The following is a 13,016-nucleotide window of genomic DNA, read 5'->3' on the forward strand; positions in this document are numbered from 1 at the left end:
GAAAATTTCCTATCCGCTCCTCTGAAATGATTCCGTAAATATTCATCCGATTCCGCACACCGAAAATATTCCTTATTGCAGAAATCGCCGCCCATGCGACGTACGGCCGTTAGGCGGTGGGCGTTTTACAATCTGCCAAAGCGGAAAGGCGAATGTTAACGAAATCAATGAAACAAGTAACATTATGAATTTCTAAAACTCAAACAAGGAAAAAAATATAGCGCCTTACCTTAACGTCGTAATAGTGGCTTCCCTTGACGCCCGCGCCGCCTTGATGTATATCGAATCGATCAACGCCCTGTTGTTTTACGTCTTTGGCGGGCGGCGCAAGGCGACTAGCGCTGTGGAACAAGCCAACGTTAAAAAGGTATAGGAAGAGACTGAGAAAGAAAAAGAATACAAAAAGGTGACGTGAGGTCGGCAGGAGAAAAGATGCGGAACAAAACCACAAAATTTAAATTTGTAAATTTAGATTTTTTTTTTTTTTTTTTTTTATTTATATTTTTTTTTCTTAAACGGATCATTGTTATTAATATTCTGCTGATTGTAATGTTTCATTTAACATTTTGAAATCAATTAGGATCAAGATATATGCAAATCGTTGAAGGAAAGAATACATTAAACAATGTACGTAACAATGTACGTCAGTTTAAAAATAAAAATGAATTTTTGTTTTTTTAAATTGAAATAACTTTTAAAAATTTACATTTAAATTTCTATTTTCTTTATATTAAAGTGAAATTAATACTGGTCCTGTGTGGACAGAAGTGTGATATTTTGACACATACTGGCCATGACAAATGATTTTTAAAACATAATTTAGATTAGTAAACAACGAAGGAGAGGAGCGGAGAGAAATTTTAAATATAAAAAAAAATATCTGTTTTTATACCGGCTGCCGTTCGTTTGAGAACCGTCAAATAAAGAAAAAATGTGCTGGTCAGCTCAAACGATTAACATTTTAAGCAAACAGTGACTGGTATAGAATAAATACCATATCACTCTGACTGACCAGCAGTGAGCTGTTTTTATTGAGAGAGAGAGACCAATCGTACATTATTGAAATTGAATGGGCCATTCCCGGAAGAACTGCAATACCGGGCCGACCCGTGGCGAGAGCGGAGCAAGCCCCGGGCATCCCGCCGAGTACCAAAAATCAGTTTAATATCGTAGTGACTCAATGAGCCACGTATCAGATATTAAGCTGATAAGAACAGATACTACACTTTGATCTTAGCCAAAAGGCCGAGAAGCGATAACGGTCACTGGACTACCGACGCCTCATATTCCGGAAAATTTCCTATCCGCTCCTCTGAAATGATTCCGTAAATATTCATCCGATTCCGCACACCGAAAATATTCCTTATTGCAGAAATCGCCGCCCATGCGACGTACGGCCGTTAGGCGGTGGGCGTTTTACAATCTGCCAAAGCGGAAAGGCGAATGTTAACGAAATCAATGAAACAAGTAACATTATGAATTTCTAAAACTCAAACAAGGAAAAAAATATAGCGCCTTACCTTAACGTCGTAATAGTGGCTTCCCTTGACGCCCGCGCCGCCTTGATGTATATCGAATCGATCAACGCCCTGTTGTTTTACGTCTTTGGCGGGCGGCGCAAGGCGACTAGCGCTGTGGAACAAGCCAACGTTAAAAAGGTATAGGAAGAGACTGAGAAAGAAAAAGAATACAAAAAGGTGACGTGAGGTCGGCAGGAGAAAAGATGCGGAACAAAACCACAAAATTTAAATTTGTAAATTTAGATTTTTTTTTTTTTTTTTTTTTTATTTATATTTTTTTTTCTTAAACGGATCATTGTTATTAATATTCTGCTGATTGTAATGTTTCATTTAACATTTTGAAATCAATTAGGATCAAGATATATGCAAATCGTTGAAGGAAAGAATACATTAAACAATGTACGTAACAATGTACGTCAGTTTAAAAATAAAAATGAATTTTTGTTTTTTTAAATTGAAATAACTTTTAAAAATTTACATTTAAATTTCTATTTTCTTTATATTAAAGTGAAATTAATACTGGTCCTGTGTGGACAGAAGTGTGATATTTTGACACATACTGGCCATGACAAATGATTTTTAAAACATAATTTAGATTAGTAAACAACGAAGGAGAGGAGCGGAGAGAAATTTTAAATATAAAAAAAAATATCTGTTTTTATACCGGCTGCCGTTCGTTTGAGAACCGTCAAATAAAGAAAAAATGTGCTGGTCAGCTCAAACGATTAACATTTTAAGCAAACAGTGACTGGTATAGAATAAATACCATATCACTCTGACTGACCAGCAGTGAGCTGTTTTTATTGAGAGAGAGAGACCAATCGTACATTATTGAAATTGAATGGGCCATTCCCGGAAGAACTGCAATACCGGGCCGACCCGTGGCGAGAGCGGAGCAAGCCCCGGGCATCCCGCCGAGTACCAAAAATCAGTTTAATATCGTAGTGACTCAATGAGCCACGTATCAGATATTAAGCTGATAAGAACAGATACTACACTTTGATCTTAGCCAAAAGGCCGAGAAGCGATAACGGTCACTGGACTACCGACGCCTCATATTCCGGAAAATTTCCTATCCGCTCCTCTGAAATGATTCCGTAAATATTCATCCGATTCCGCACACCGAAAATATTCCTTATTGCAGAAATCGCCGCCCATGCGACGTACGGCCGTTAGGCGGTGGGCGTTTTACAATCTGCCAAAGCGGAAAGGCGAATGTTAACGAAATCAATGAAACAAGTAACATTATGAATTTCTAAAACTCAAACAAGGAAAAAAATATAGCGCCTTACCTTAACGTCGTAATAGTGGCTTCCCTTGACGCCCGCGCCGCCTTGATGTATATCGAATCGATCAACGCCCTGTTGTTTTACGTCTTTGGCGGGCGGCGCAAGGCGACTAGCGCTGTGGAACAAGCCAACGTTAAAAAGGTATAGGAAGAGACTGAGAAAGAAAAAGAATACAAAAAGGTGACGTGAGGTCGGCAGGAGAAAAGATGCGGAACAAAACCACAAAATTTAAATTTGTAAATTTAGATTTTTTTTTTTTTTTTTTTTTATTTATATTTTTTTTTCTTAAACGGATCATTGTTATTAATATTCTGCTGATTGTAATGTTTCATTTAACATTTTGAAATCAATTAGGATCAAGATATATGCAAATCGTTGAAGGAAAGAATACATTAAACAATGTACGTAACAATGTACGTCAGTTTAAAAATAAAAATGAATTTTTGTTTTTTTAAATTGAAATAACTTTTAAAAATTTACATTTAAATTTCTATTTTCTTTATATTAAAGTGAAATTAATACTGGTCCTGTGTGGACAGAAGTGTGATATTTTGACACATACTGGCCATGACAAATGATTTTTAAAACATAATTTAGATTAGTAAACAACGAAGGAGAGGAGCGGAGAGAAATTTTAAATATAAAAAAAAATATCTGTTTTTATACCGGCTGCCGTTCGTTTGAGAACCGTCAAATAAAGAAAAAATGTGCTGGTCAGCTCAAACGATTAACATTTTAAGCAAACAGTGACTGGTATAGAATAAATACCATATCACTCTGACTGACCAGCAGTGAGCTGTTTTTATTGAGAGAGAGAGACCAATCGTACATTATTGAAATTGAATGGGCCATTCCCGGAAGAACTGCAATACCGGGCCGACCCGTGGCGAGAGCGGAGCAAGCCCCGGGCATCCCGCCGAGTACCAAAAATCAGTTTAATATCGTAGTGACTCAATGAGCCACGTATCAGATATTAAGCTGATAAGAACAGATACTACACTTTGATCTTAGCCAAAAGGCCGAGAAGCGATAACGGTCACTGGACTACCGACGCCTCATATTCCGGAAAATTTCCTATCCGCTCCTCTGAAATGATTCCGTAAATATTCATCCGATTCCGCACACCGAAAATATTCCTTATTGCAGAAATCGCCGCCCATGCGACGTACGGCCGTTAGGCGGTGGGCGTTTTACAATCTGCCAAAGCGGAAAGGCGAATGTTAACGAAATCAATGAAACAAGTAACATTATGAATTTCTAAAACTCAAACAAGGAAAAAAATATAGCGCCTTACCTTAACGTCGTAATAGTGGCTTCCCTTGACGCCCGCGCCGCCTTGATGTATATCGAATCGATCAACGCCCTGTTGTTTTACGTCTTTGGCGGGCGGCGCAAGGCGACTAGCGCTGTGGAACAAGCCAACGTTAAAAAGGTATAGGAAGAGACTGAGAAAGAAAAAGAATACAAAAAGGTGACGTGAGGTCGGCAGGAGAAAAGATGCGGAACAAAACCACAAAATTTAAATTTGTAAATTTAGATTTTTTTTTTTTTTTTTTTTTTATTTATATTTTTTTTTCTTAAACGGATCATTGTTATTAATATTCTGCTGATTGTAATGTTTCATTTAACATTTTGAAATCAATTAGGATCAAGATATATGCAAATCGTTGAAGGAAAGAATACATTAAACAATGTACGTAACAATGTACGTCAGTTTAAAAATAAAAATGAATTTTTGTTTTTTTAAATTGAAATAACTTTTAAAAATTTACATTTAAATTTCTATTTTCTTTATATTAAAGTGAAATTAATACTGGTCCTGTGTGGACAGAAGTGTGATATTTTGACACATACTGGCCATGACAAATGATTTTTAAAACATAATTTAGATTAGTAAACAACGAAGGAGAGGAGCGGAGAGAAATTTTAAATATAAAAAAAAATATCTGTTTTTATACCGGCTGCCGTTCGTTTGAGAACCGTCAAATAAAGAAAAAATGTGCTGGTCAGCTCAAACGATTAACATTTTAAGCAAACAGTGACTGGTATAGAATAAATACCATATCACTCTGACTGACCAGCAGTGAGCTGTTTTTATTGAGAGAGAGAGACCAATCGTACATTATTGAAATTGAATGGGCCATTCCCGGAAGAACTGCAATACCGGGCCGACCCGTGGCGAGAGCGGAGCAAGCCCCGGGCATCCCGCCGAGTACCAAAAATCAGTTTAATATCGTAGTGACTCAATGAGCCACGTATCAGATATTAAGCTGATAAGAACAGATACTACACTTTGATCTTAGCCAAAAGGCCGAGAAGCGATAACGGTCACTGGACTACCGACGCCTCATATTCCGGAAAATTTCCTATCCGCTCCTCTGAAATGATTCCGTAAATATTCATCCGATTCCGCACACCGAAAATATTCCTTATTGCAGAAATCGCCGCCCATGCGACGTACGGCCGTTAGGCGGTGGGCGTTTTACAATCTGCCAAAGCGGAAAGGCGAATGTTAACGAAATCAATGAAACAAGTAACATTATGAATTTCTAAAACTCAAACAAGGAAAAAAATATAGCGCCTTACCTTAACGTCGTAATAGTGGCTTCCCTTGACGCCCGCGCCGCCTTGATGTATATCGAATCGATCAACGCCCTGTTGTTTTACGTCTTTGGCGGGCGGCGCAAGGCGACTAGCGCTGTGGAACAAGCCAACGTTAAAAAGGTATAGGAAGAGACTGAGAAAGAAAAAGAATACAAAAAGGTGACGTGAGGTCGGCAGGAGAAAAGATGCGGAACAAAACCACAAAATTTAAATTTGTAAATTTAGATTTTTTTTTTTTTTTTTTTTTTATTTATATTTTTTTTTCTTAAACGGATCATTGTTATTAATATTCTGCTGATTGTAATGTTTCATTTAACATTTTGAAATCAATTAGGATCAAGATATATGCAAATCGTTGAAGGAAAGAATACATTAAACAATGTACGTAACAATGTACGTCAGTTTAAAAATAAAAATGAATTTTTGTTTTTTTAAATTGAAATAACTTTTAAAAATTTACATTTAAATTTCTATTTTCTTTATATTAAAGTGAAATTAATACTGGTCCTGTGTGGACAGAAGTGTGATATTTTGACACATACTGGCCATGACAAATGATTTTTAAAACATAATTTAGATTAGTAAACAACGAAGGAGAGGAGCGGAGAGAAATTTTAAATATAAAAAAAAATATCTGTTTTTATACCGGCTGCCGTTCGTTTGAGAACCGTCAAATAAAGAAAAAATGTGCTGGTCAGCTCAAACGATTAACATTTTAAGCAAACAGTGACTGGTATAGAATAAATACCATATCACTCTGACTGACCAGCAGTGAGCTGTTTTTATTGAGAGAGAGAGACCAATCGTACATTATTGAAATTGAATGGGCCATTCCCGGAAGAACTGCAATACCGGGCCGACCCGTGGCGAGAGCGGAGCAAGCCCCGGGCATCCCGCCGAGTACCAAAAATCAGTTTAATATCGTAGTGACTCAATGAGCCACGTATCAGATATTAAGCTGATAAGAACAGATACTACACTTTGATCTTAGCCAAAAGGCCGAGAAGCGATAACGGTCACTGGACTACCGACGCCTCATATTCCGGAAAATTTCCTATCCGCTCCTCTGAAATGATTCCGTAAATATTCATCCGATTCCGCACACCGAAAATATTCCTTATTGCAGAAATCGCCGCCCATGCGACGTACGGCCGTTAGGCGGTGGGCGTTTTACAATCTGCCAAAGCGGAAAGGCGAATGTTAACGAAATCAATGAAACAAGTAACATTATGAATTTCTAAAACTCAAACAAGGAAAAAAATATAGCGCCTTACCTTAACGTCGTAATAGTGGCTTCCCTTGACGCCCGCGCCGCCTTGATGTATATCGAATCGATCAACGCCCTGTTGTTTTACGTCTTTGGCGGGCGGCGCAAGGCGACTAGCGCTGTGGAACAAGCCAACGTTAAAAAGGTATAGGAAGAGACTGAGAAAGAAAAAGAATACAAAAAGGTGACGTGAGGTCGGCAGGAGAAAAGATGCGGAACAAAACCACAAAATTTAAATTTGTAAATTTAGATTTTTTTTTTTTTTTTTTTTTATTTATATTTTTTTTTCTTAAACGGATCATTGTTATTAATATTCTGCTGATTGTAATGTTTCATTTAACATTTTGAAATCAATTAGGATCAAGATATATGCAAATCGTTGAAGGAAAGAATACATTAAACAATGTACGTAACAATGTACGTCAGTTTAAAAATAAAAATGAATTTTTGTTTTTTTAAATTGAAATAACTTTTAAAAATTTACATTTAAATTTCTATTTTCTTTATATTAAAGTGAAATTAATACTGGTCCTGTGTGGACAGAAGTGTGATATTTTGACACATACTGGCCATGACAAATGATTTTTAAAACATAATTTAGATTAGTAAACAACGAAGGAGAGGAGCGGAGAGAAATTTTAAATATAAAAAAAAATATCTGTTTTTATACCGGCTGCCGTTCGTTGAGAACCGTCAAATAAAGAAAAAATGTGCTGGTCAGCTCAAACGATTAACATTTTAAGCAAACAGTGACTGGTATAGAATAAATACCATATCACTCTGACTGACCAGCAGTGAGCTGTTTTTATTGAGAGAGAGAGACCAATCGTACATTATTGAAATTGAATGGGCCATTCCCGGAAGAACTGCAATACCGGGCCGACCCGTGGCGAGAGCGGAGCAAGCCCCGGGCATCCCGCCGAGTACCAAAAATCAGTTTAATATCGTAGTGACTCAATGAGCCACGTATCAGATATTAAGCTGATAAGAACAGATACTACACTTTGATCTTAGCCAAAAGGCCGAGAAGCGATAACGGTCACTGGACTACCGACGCCTCATATTCCGGAAAATTTCCTATCCGCTCCTCTGAATGATTCCGTAATATTCATCCGATTCCGCACACCGAAAATATCCTTATTGCAGAAATCGCCGCCCATGCGACGTACGGCCGTTAGGCGGTGGGCGTTTTACAATCTGCCAAAGCGGAAAGGCGAATGTTAACGAAATCAATGAAACCAAGTAACATTATGAATTTCTAAAACTCAAACAAGGAAAAAAATATAGCGCCTTACCTTAACGTCGTAATAGTGGCTTCCCTTGACGCCCGCGCCGCCTTGATGTATATCGAATCGATCAACGCCCTGTTGTTTTACGTCTTTGGCGGGCGGCGCAAGGCGACTAGCGCTGTGGAACAAGCCAACGTTAAAAAGGTATAGGAAGAGACTGAGAAAGAAAAAGAATACAAAAAGGTGACGTGAGGTCGGCAGGAGAAAAGATGCGGAACAAAACCACAAAATTTAAATTTGTAAATTTAGATTTTTTTTTTTTTTTTTTTTTATTTATATTTTTTTTTCTTAAACGGATCATTGTTATTAATATTCTGCTGATTGTAATGTTTCATTTAACATTTTGAAATCAATTAGGATCAAGATATATGCAAATCGTTGAAGGAAAGAATACATTAAACAATGTACGTAACAATGTACGTCAGTTTAAAAATAAAAATGAATTTTTGTTTTTTTAATTGAAATAACTTTTAAAAATTTACATTTAAATTTCTATTTTCTTTATATTAAAGTGAAATTAATACTGGTCCTGTGTGGACAGAAGTGTGATATTTTGACACATACTGGCCATGACAAATGATTTTTAAAACATAATTTAGATTAGTAAACAACGAAGGAGAGGAGCGGAGAGAAATTTTAAATATAAAAAAAAATATCTGTTTTTATACCGGCTGCCGTTCGTTTGAGAACCGTCAAATAAAGAAAAAATGTGCTGGTCAGCTCAAACGATTAACATTTTAAGCAAACAGTGACTGGTATAGAATAAATACCATATCACTCTGACTGACCAGCAGTGAGCTGTTTTTATTGAGAGAGAGAGACCAATCGTACATTATTGAAATTGAATGGGCCATTCCCGGAAGAACTGCAATACCGGGCCGACCCGTGGCGAGAGCGGAGCAAGCCCGGGCATCCCGCCGAGTACCAAAAATCAGTTTAATATCGTAGTGACTCAATGAGCCACGTATCAGATATTAAGCTGATAAGAACAGATACTACACTTTGATCTTAGCAAAAGGCCGAGAAGCGATAACGGTCACTGGACTACCGACGCCTCATATTCCGGAAAATTTCCTATCCGCTCCTCTGAAATGATTCCGTAAATATTCATCCGATTCCGCACACCGAAAATATTCCTTATTGCAGAAATCGCCGCCCATGCGACGTACGGCCGTTAGGCGGTGGGCGTTTTACAATCTGCCAAAGCGGAAAGGCGAATGTTAACGAAATCAATGAAACAAGTAACATTATGAATTTCTAAAACTCAAACAAGGAAAAAAATATAGCGCCTTACCTTAACGTCGTAATAGTGGCTTCCCTTGACGCCCGCGCCGCCTTGATGTATATCGAATCGATCAACGCCCTGTTGTTTTACGTCTTTGGCGGGCGGGCGCAAGGCGACTAGCGCTGTGGAACAAGCCAACGTTAAAAAGGTATAGGAAGAGACTGAGAAAGAAAAAGAATACAAAAAGGTGACGTGAGGTCGGCAGGAGAAAAGATGCGGAACAAAACCACAAAATTTAAATTTGTAAATTTAGATTTTTTTTTTTTTTTTTTTTTATTATATTTTTTTTTCTTAAACGGATCATTGTTATTAATATTCTGCTGATTGTAATGTTTCATTTAACATTTTGAAATCAATTAGGATCAAGATATATGCAAATCGTTGAAGGAAAGAATACATTAAACAATGTACGTAACAATGTACGTCAGTTTAAAAATAAAAATGAATTTTTGTTTTTTTTAAATTGAAATAACTTTTAAAAATTTAACATTTAAATTTCTATTTTCTTTATATTAAAGTGAAATTAATACTGGTCCTGTGTGGACAGAAGTGTGATATTTTGACACATACTGGCCATGACAAATGATTTTTAAAACATAATTTAGATTAGTAAACAACGAAGGAGAGGAGCGGAGAGAAATTTTAAATATAAAAAAAAATATCTGTTTTTATACCGGCTGCCGTTCGTTTGAGAACCGTCAAATAAAGAAAAAAATGTGCTGGTCAGCTCAAACGATTAACATTTTAAGCAAACAGTGACTGGTATAGAATAAATACCATATCACTCTGACTGACCAGCAGTGAGCTGTTTTTATTGAGAGAGAGAGACCAATCGTACATTATTGAAATTGAATGGGCCCATTCCCGGAAGAACTGCAATACCGGGCCGACCCGTGGCGAGAGCGGAGCAAGCCCCGGGCATCCCGCCGAGTACCAAAAATCAGTTTAATATCGTAGTGACTCAATGAGCCACGTATCAGATATTAAGCTGATAAGAACAGATACTACACTTTGATCTTAGCCAAAAGGCCCGAGAAGCGATAACGGTCACTGGACTACCGACGCCTCATATTCCGGAAAATTTCCTATCCGCTCCTCTGAAATGATTCCGTAAATATTCATCCGATTCCGCACACCGAAAATATTCCTTATTGCAGAAATCGCCGCCCATGCGACGTACGGCCGTTAGGCGGTGGGCGTTTTACAATCTGCCAAAGCGGAAAGGCGAATGTTAACGAAATCAATGAAACAAGTAACATTATGAATTTCTAAAACTCAAACAAGGAAAAAAATATAGCGCCTTACCTTAACGTCGTAATAGTGGCTTCCCTTGACGCCCGCGCCGCCTTGATGTATATCGAATCGATCAACGCCCTGTTGTTTTACGTCTTTGGCGGGCGGCGCAAGGCGACTAGCGCTGTGGAACAAGCCAACGTTAAAAAGGTATAGGAAGAGACTGAGAAAGAAAAAGAATACAAAAAGGTGACGTGAGGTCGGCAGGAGAAAAGATGCGGAACAAAACCACAAAATTTAAATTTGTAAATTTAGATTTTTTTTTTTTTTTTTTTTTATTTATATTTTTTTTTCTTAAACGGATCATTGTTATTAATATTCTGCTGATTGTAATGTTTCATTTAACATTTTGAAATCAATTAGGATCAAGATATATGCAAATCGTTGAAGGAAAGAATACATTAAACAATGTACGTAACAATGTACGTCAGTTTAAAAATAAAAATGAATTTTTGTTTTTTTAAATTGAAATAACTTTTAAAAATTTACATTTAAATTTCTATTTTCTTTATATTAAAGTGAAATTAATACTGGTCCTGTGTGGACAGAAGTGTGATATTTTGACACATACTGGCCATGACAAATGATTTTTAAAACATAATTTAGATTAGTAAACAACGAAGGAGAGGAGCGGAGAGAAATTTTAATATAAAAAAAAAATATCTGTTTTTTATACCGGCTGCCGTTCGTTTGAGAACCGTCAAATAAAGAAAAAATGTGCTGGTCAGCTCAAACGATTAACATTTAAGCAAACAGTGACTGGTATAGAATAAATACCATATCACTCTGACTGACCAGCAGTGAGCTGTTTTTATTGAGAGAGAGAGACCAATCGTACATTATTGAAATTGAATGGGCCATTCCCGGAAGAACTGCAATACCGGGCCGACCCGTGGCGAGAGCGGAGCAAGCCCCGGGCATCCCGCCGAGTACCAAAAAATCAGTTTATATCGTAGTGACTCAATGAGCCACGTATCAGATATTAAGCTGATAAGAACAGATACTACACTTTGATCTTAGCCAAAAGGCCGAGAAGCGATAACGGTCACTGGACTACCGACGCCTCATATTCCGGAAAATTTCCTATCCGCTCCTCTGAAATGATTCCGTAAATATTCATCCGATTCCGCACACCGAAAATATTCCTTATTGCAGAAATCGCCGCCCATGCGACGTACGGCCGTTAGGCGGTGGGCGTTTTACAATCTGCCAAAGCGGAAAGGCGAATGTTAACGAAATCAATGAAACAAGTAACATTATGAATTTCTAAAACTCAAACAAGGAAAAAAAATATAGCGCCTTACCTTAACGTCGTAATAGTGGCTTCCCTTGACGCCCGCGCCGCCTTGATGTATATCGAATCGATCAACGCCCTGTTGTTTTACGTCTTTGGCGGGCGGCGCAAGGCGACTAGCGCTGTGGAACAAGCCAACGTTAAAAAGGTATAGGAAGAGACTGAGAAAGAAAAAGAATACAAAAAGGTGACGTGAGGTCGGCAGGAGAAAAGATGCGGAACAAAAACCACAAAATTTAAATTTGTAAATTTAGATTTTTTTTTTTTTTTTTTTTTTTATTTATATTTTTTTTTCTTAAACGGATCATTGTTATTAATATTCTGCTGATTGTAATGTTTCATTTAACATTTTGAAATCAATTAGGATCAAGATATATGCAAATCGTTGAAGGAAAGAATACATTAAACAATGTACGTAAACAATGTACGTCAGTTTAAAAATAAAAATGAATTTTTGTTTTTTTAAATTGAAATAACTTTTAAAAATTTACATTTAAATTTCTATTTTCTTTATATTAAAGTGAAATTAATACTGGTCCTGTGTGGACAGAAGTGTGATATTTTGACACATACTGGCCATGACAAATGATTTTTAAAACATAATTTAGATTAGTAAACAACGAAGGAGAGGAGCGGAGAGAATTTTAAATATAAAAAAAAATATCTGTTTTTATACCGGCTGCCGTTCGTTTGAGAACCGTCAAATAAAGAAAAAATGTGCTGGTCAGCTCAAACGATTAACATTTTAAGCAAACAGTGACTGGTATAGAATAAATACCATATCACTCTGACTGACCAGCAGTGAGCTGTTTTTATTGAGAGAGAGAGACCAATCGTACATTATTGAAATTGAATGGGCCATTCCCGGAAGAACTGCAATACCGGGCCGACCCGTGGCGAGAGCGGAGCAAGCCCCGGGCATCCCGCCGAGTACCAAAAATCAGTTTAATATCGTAGTGACTCAATGAGCCACGTATCAGATATTAAGCTGATAAGAACAGATACTACACTTTGATCTTAGCCAAAAGGCCGAGAAGCGATAACGGTCACTGGACTACCGACGCCTCATATTCCGGAAAATTTCCTATCCGCTCCTCTGAAATGATTCCGTAAATATTCATCCGATTCCGCACACCGAAAATATTCCTTATTGCAGAAATCGCCGCCCATGCGAC

The 13,016-nt window shown here is 37.3% G+C and overlaps 10 non-coding genes across 10 annotated transcripts; all 10 read right to left on the bottom strand.

Annotated features, from left to right (window-relative positions):
* Positions 1-1,064: 1,064 nt before the first annotated feature.
* LOC131929863 (U2 spliceosomal RNA) lies at positions 1,065-1,257 on the bottom strand. The gene has a single exon (XR_009384023.1). It is a non-coding gene; the product is annotated as a U2 spliceosomal RNA (small nuclear RNA).
* Positions 1,258-2,356: 1,099 nt separating this feature from the next.
* On the bottom strand, positions 2,357-2,549 carry LOC131929864 (U2 spliceosomal RNA). The gene has a single exon (XR_009384024.1). It is a non-coding gene; the product is annotated as a U2 spliceosomal RNA (small nuclear RNA).
* Positions 2,550-3,647: 1,098 nt separating this feature from the next.
* Positions 3,648-3,840, bottom strand: LOC131929865 (U2 spliceosomal RNA). Its single transcript, XR_009384025.1, has one exon. It is a non-coding gene; the product is annotated as a U2 spliceosomal RNA (small nuclear RNA).
* Positions 3,841-4,939: 1,099 nt separating this feature from the next.
* LOC131929867 (U2 spliceosomal RNA) lies at positions 4,940-5,132 on the bottom strand. The gene has a single exon (XR_009384026.1). It is a non-coding gene; the product is annotated as a U2 spliceosomal RNA (small nuclear RNA).
* Positions 5,133-6,231: 1,099 nt separating this feature from the next.
* On the bottom strand, positions 6,232-6,424 carry LOC131929868 (U2 spliceosomal RNA). Its single transcript, XR_009384027.1, has one exon. It is a non-coding gene; the product is annotated as a U2 spliceosomal RNA (small nuclear RNA).
* A 1,097-nt stretch (positions 6,425-7,521) lies between these two features.
* On the bottom strand, positions 7,522-7,714 carry LOC131929869 (U2 spliceosomal RNA). Its single transcript, XR_009384028.1, has one exon. It is a non-coding gene; the product is annotated as a U2 spliceosomal RNA (small nuclear RNA).
* Positions 7,715-8,809: 1,095 nt separating this feature from the next.
* LOC131929874 (U2 spliceosomal RNA) lies at positions 8,810-9,000 on the bottom strand. Its single transcript, XR_009384033.1, has one exon. It is a non-coding gene; the product is annotated as a U2 spliceosomal RNA (small nuclear RNA).
* A 1,101-nt stretch (positions 9,001-10,101) lies between these two features.
* Positions 10,102-10,296, bottom strand: LOC131929872 (U2 spliceosomal RNA). The gene has a single exon (XR_009384031.1). It is a non-coding gene; the product is annotated as a U2 spliceosomal RNA (small nuclear RNA).
* Positions 10,297-11,394: 1,098 nt separating this feature from the next.
* LOC131929871 (U2 spliceosomal RNA) lies at positions 11,395-11,587 on the bottom strand. Its single transcript, XR_009384030.1, has one exon. It is a non-coding gene; the product is annotated as a U2 spliceosomal RNA (small nuclear RNA).
* Positions 11,588-12,689: 1,102 nt separating this feature from the next.
* LOC131929870 (U2 spliceosomal RNA) lies at positions 12,690-12,882 on the bottom strand. Its single transcript, XR_009384029.1, has one exon. It is a non-coding gene; the product is annotated as a U2 spliceosomal RNA (small nuclear RNA).
* Between the last annotated feature and the right edge of the window lie 134 nt (positions 12,883-13,016).

Source organism: Physella acuta, unplaced genomic scaffold (genome assembly GCF_028476545.2).
Source record: "Physella acuta isolate Inbredline_101_S28 unplaced genomic scaffold, ASM2847654v3 ptg001687l, whole genome shotgun sequence".
Lineage (NCBI taxonomy): Eukaryota > Metazoa > Mollusca > Gastropoda > Physidae > Physella > Physella acuta.